Here is a 6,000-nt window from a genome sequence, read left to right as displayed (position 1 = left end):
AGATGTAAAGAACAACTTTTGGACTCACTGAGAGAAGGCGAGGGTGGGATGATCTGAGAGAATACCATTGAAACATATACATTCAGTTCAGTCGCTCAGTCGTGTCTGACTCTTTGTGACCCCATGAATCGCAGCATGCCAGGCCCATTACCATATGTAAAACAAATGACTAGTGCAAGTTTGATGCATAGAGCAGGGCACTCTAAGCCAGTGCTCTGGGATAACCCAGAGGGATAAGGTGGAGAGGGAGGTGGGAAGGGGGGTTCAGGATGAGGGGGACACATGCATACCTGTGACTGATTCATGTTGATGGCATCACAATATTGTAAAGTATTCTCCAATTAAATTAATTAAAAAATAAAATACTTGGGCAAAGTAATAAAAAAAGAAATTCAGTTCAGGCACTCAGTCATGTCTGACTCTTTGTGATCCCATGGACTGCAGCAAGCCAGACTTCACTGTTCATCACCAAATCCTGTAGCTTGCTCAAACTCATGTCCCTTGAGTCAGTGATGCCATCCAACTATCTCATCCTCTGTCATCCCCTTCTCCTCCTGCCTTCAGTCTTTCTCAGCATCAGGGTCTTTTCCAATGAGTCAGTTCTTCTCATCAGGTGACCAAATTATTGGAGCTTTAGTTTCAGCATTAGTCCTTCCAATGAACATTCAGGACCGATTTCCTTTAAGATGGACTCGTTGGATCTCCTTGCAGTCCAAGGGACTCTCTAGAGTCTTCTCCAACACCACAGTTCAAAAATATCAATTCTTTGGTGCTCAGCTTTCTTTATAGTCCAACTCTCACATCCACACATGACTACTGGAAAACCATAGCCTTGACTAGACAGACCTTTGTTGACAAAGTAATGTCTCTGCTTTTTAATATGGTGTCTAGGTTGGTCATAACTTTCCTTTAAAGGAGTAAGTGTCTTTTAATTTCATGGCTGCAGTCACCATCTGCAGTGATTTTGGAGCCCCCCAAAATAAAGTCATCCACTGTTTCCCCATCTACTTGCCATGAAGTGATGGGACTGGATCCCATGATCGGTAGTTGCCCAATATGCTACTGGAGATCAGTGGAGAAATAATTCCAGAAAGAATGAAGAGAGGGAGCCAAAGCAAAAACAACACCTAGCTGTGGATGTGATTGGTGATGGAAGTAAAGTCTGATGCTTTAAAGAACAATATTGCATAGGAACCTGCAATGTTAGGTTCATCAATCAGGAGATGGCAAGAGTGAACACTGACATTTTAGGAATCAGTGAAGTAAAACGGGCTGGAATGGGTGAATTTAACTCAGATGACCATTGTAGTACTGTGGGCAGGAATCCCTTAGAGGAAATGGAGTAGCCATCATAGTCAACAAAAGAGTCTGAAATGCAGTACTTGGATGCAATTTCAAAAACAGCAGAATGATTTCTGTTCATTTACAAGGCAAACCATTCATTATCACAGTAATCCAAGTCTATGCCCCAACCAGTAATGCTGAAGAAGCTGAAGTTGAACGGTTTCTATGAAGACCTACAAGACCTTTTAGAACTAACACACCAAAAAGATGTCCTTTTCATTATAGGGGACTGGAATGCAAAAATAGGAAGTTAAGAGATACCTAGAGTAATGGTCAAATTTGGCCTTGGAGTACGGAATGAAGCAAGGCAAAGGCTAACAGAGTTTTGCCGAGAGAACGCACTGGTCATAGCAAACACCTTCTTCCAACAACACAAGAGAAGACTCTACCCATGGACATCACCAGATGGTCAATACTGAAATCAGATTGATTATATTCTTTGCAGCCAAAGATGGAGAAACTCTGTACAGTTAGCAAAAACAAGACCGGGAGCTGACTGTGGCTCATATCATGAACTCCTTATTGCCAAATTCAGTCTTAAATTGAAGAAAGTAGGGAAAACCAGTAGATCATTCAGGTATGACCTAAGTCAAATCCCTTATGGTTATATAGTGGAAGTGACAAATAGATTCAAGGGATTAGATCTGATAGACAGAGTGCCTGAAGAACTATGGATGGAGGTTCGTGACATTGTATAGGAGGCAGAGATCAAGACCATAACAAAGAAAAAGAAATGCAAAAGGGCAAAATGATTGTCTGAGGAGGCCTTAGAAAAAAGGAAGACTTAAAAAAAAAAAATTCAGCTCTAAAGTCACTTCTCTAGGAGGCCTGCTGATACTCCCTCTACCCGACTGTAGATATTTCCTCCCTCTTTGGTGTTCCCTTAGCATTTGGCATAACTCTCTAACAGCATCTGGTTTCCCTGGTGGCTAAGATGGTAAATAACCTGCCTGTAACGCAGGAGACCCAGATTCTTCCCTGGAAAAGAGAATGTCAATCCACTCCAGTATCCTTGCCTGGAGAATTCCATGAACAGAAGAGCTTGGAGGGCTACAGTCCATGAGGTCTCAAAGAGTCGGACAAACGACTGAGCAACTAATAATTTCATTTTCTAATAGCATTTAACATTATCTGTTAACATATCTACTGATCTCATTAGACTATGGGTTATTCTAGAATAGAGTTTATACCTTTTCAATGTTTATATCCCGTCTCAGCATCTAATATGGTATCTAACAGACAGGGACATTTCAGAAATGCTTGCTGAATCATGAATGAATGAATGAGTGCTATGACTCATGCATGCATCTGGAGGCAGAAGATCTGGATTCAACTTTTTGTTTTGCTGTTAACTTTCTGGAGGAGGAAATGGCAACCCACTCCAGTACTCTTGCCTGGAAGATATCACGGACAGAGGAGCCTGGTAGGCCACCGTCTATGGGGCTGCAAAGAGTTGGACACGACTGAGTGACTTCACTTTTTTATGTGGCAGATTAAATATGGCCACAAATTCTTTGATGCTCCTTCTATTGAGATGATATTCATATCCTTTCCCTTTGTATCTGAGCAGACCCTCTAACTGCTTTCAGTCAGTTCAGTTCAGTTTAGTTGCACAGTTGTGTCCAGCTGTTTGTGACCTCATGGACTGCAGCATGCCAGGCCTCCATGTCTATCACCAACTCCTGGAGTTTACTCAAACTCATATCCATTGAGTCAGTGATGCCATCCAACCATCTCATCCTCTGTCATCCCCTTCTCCTGCTGCCTTCAATATTTTCCAGCATCAGGGTCTTTTCAGATGAGTCACTTTTCGCATCAGGTAGCCAAAATATTGGAGCTTCAGCATCAACTTCAGTCCTTTCAATGAATATTCAAGACTGATTTCCTTTAGGATGGACTGGTTGGATCTCCTTGCAATCCAAAGGACTTTCAAGAGTCTTCTCCAACACTAGAGTTCAAAAGCATCAATTCTTCAGCACTCAACTTTCTTTATAGTCCAACTCTCACATCCATACATAACTACTGGAAAAACCATAGCCTTGACTAGATGGACCTTGTTGGCAAAGTAATGTCTCTGCTTTTTAATATGCTGTCTAATTTGGTCATACCTTTTCTTTCAAGGAGTAAGCGTCTTTTAATTTCAGGGCTGCAGTCACCATCTGCAATGATTTGGGAGCTCCAAAAATAAAGTCTGTCACTGTTTCCCCATCTATTTGCCATGAAGTGATGGGCCTGGATGCCATGATCTTAGTTTTCTGAATGTTGAGCTTTAAGCCAACTTTTTCACTCTTTCCTTTCACTTTCATCAAGAGGCTTCTTCTTCACTTTCTGCCTTAAGGGTGGTGTCATCTGCATATCTGAAGTTGTTGATATTTCTCCTGGCAATCTTGATTCCAGCTTGTGCTTCATCCAGCCCAGCATTTCTCATTATGTACTCTTCATGGAAGTTAAATAATCAGGGTGACAATATACATCCTTGACTTCTTTCCTGGTTTGGAACCAGTCTATTGTTCCATGTCTGGTTCTAACTGTTGCTTTCTGACCTGCATACAGATTTCTCAAGAGGGAGGTCAGGTGGTCTGGTATTCTCATCTCTTTCAGAATTTTCCACAGTTTGTTGTGATCCACATAGTCAGAGGCTTTGGCATAGTCAATAAAGCAGAAATAGATGTTTTTCTGGAACTCTCTTGCTTTTTCTATGATCCAGCGGATGTTGGCAATTTGATCTCTGGTTCCTCTGCCTTTTCTAAAACCAGCTTGAACACCTGGAATTTCACAGTTCATGTATTGCTGTCTTGGAGAATTTTGAGCATTACTTTACTAGTGTGTGAGATGAGCGCAATTTTGCTGTAGTTTGAGCATTCTTTCGCATTGCCTTTCTCTAGCTAATAAATAAAATATGGCAAAAATTGACAGTTTCCAAACTCAGGACTGAAAAACTGGAAGCTTCCACTTCCTTTTTCTTGGAACACTGATTCTTGAATTTCTTGGGTGTCATATAAGATGTTTGACAACATGTCTGGACATACTTCATGAACAGGATTTGAGACTACATGCAGAAGAGAAGGGCTTGAATGAGCCCAGCCTTCAAGAGAGGAACAAAGAGAAGGCCTTCAAGAGAAGGATAAGTCTAGTCTTGCTAATGTCTCAGTCATGTGAGTGAAGCTATCTTGGATCCTTCAGATCAGCTCAACTTCTAGCTAAATACCATCAGCTGACCCCAGTTCATTTCATATGGGGCTGAGAACTGGTTATTCAAGCCTTACCTCAAATATTGACACACAAAATTGAGAGACAAATGATTTTTTTTTTCTAAGTTACTAAGCTTTGAGACAGTTTGTTAGGGAACAACTGGCAACCACAACAGAAGCTGATAACTGGTAATTGGGCACTTCTGTAACCCAAACCCCAAATATGTGACATTAATTTTGAGACTGGAAATGGGTAGTGACTTGAAGGACCTTGAGGAGTCTGTTAGTGAAAGCTAGAAAGATCTGGAGGAGGTGTTGGAGATCACTTTCAGAACAGTCAAGAAATTGTTATTGGAAGCCAGAGGAAGGTTTGAAAACAAGGTTACCTATGGCAACATGGAAAATAGAAAGGTACCTAATGAACTTGAGGATCTAGTTGGGGGGTTTCTAGACAGAAAGTCCAAAGTGTCAACTGGCTTCTTGTAGTTATTTATAATTAAATATTAGAAGAGAGAAGTAAACTAAAGAAGAACCCAGGATAGTATTTCCAAGCAGCACAAGAGTCTCAAAAGTAAAGAATGGCCTCATGGTAAAGATCAAATGTAAGGTGTTGCTGACAAAATGACATCACCAGGTAAAAACAAGCCAAAGATGCAACTGTAAGATCTTTTTTTAAGACTTCAGAAAGATATCTTTTAATTGAGGTAACATTGGTTTATAACAGTCATGTGTACAATATTATATTTCAACTTCTATATACACTACAGCACGCTTATCAAAAGTTTAGTTTCCATTTAGCACCATACAGTTGATCCCTTTTACTCATTTCACCCTTCCCACCCCCCTTCCTCTCTGGAAACCACTGCTTTGTTCTCTGTACCTATGTGTTTGTTTTTGTTTAGTTTTATATTTTTTATACTCCACATATGAATGAAATCGTAAAGTATTTGTTTTTCTCTAACTTATTTCACTTGGCCTAATACCCTCAAGATTCACTCATGTTATGGCAAATAGAGGTTTTGTCTTTTTCTGGCTGAGTAGTATTTCTCTCTGTGTGTGCATCTGTGTCTGTGTGTGTCTGTGTGTATGTATACACACACACACACCACATCTTCTTTACCCATTCATCTGTTGATTGGCGCTTAGGTTGTTTCCATATCTTAGCTCTTGTATATAATGCTATGGTGAACATAGGGGTATGTATATCTTTTCTAATTACTGTTATCACATTCTTTGGATATATACCCAGAAGTAGACTAGCTGGATCATATTATAGCTCTATTCTTATTTTTTTGAAGAAACTCAATACTGTTTTCCATATGGCTGCACCAATTTACATTCTCACCAACAGTGTAGGTCAGAAAGATTTAAGGCAGTGTCTCATAGATGCTTTCAAAGTTATTCTTAGTGGAAATAAATTTTTTCTGAGGATCTCAAAGCTGTGCCTTAGGGATACTCTGTGTTA

This window comes from Ovis aries, chromosome 1 (assembly GCF_016772045.2).
Source record: "Ovis aries strain OAR_USU_Benz2616 breed Rambouillet chromosome 1, ARS-UI_Ramb_v3.0, whole genome shotgun sequence".
Lineage (NCBI taxonomy): Eukaryota > Metazoa > Chordata > Mammalia > Artiodactyla > Bovidae > Ovis > Ovis aries.
Note: the sequence above shows the minus strand (reverse complement) of the source record.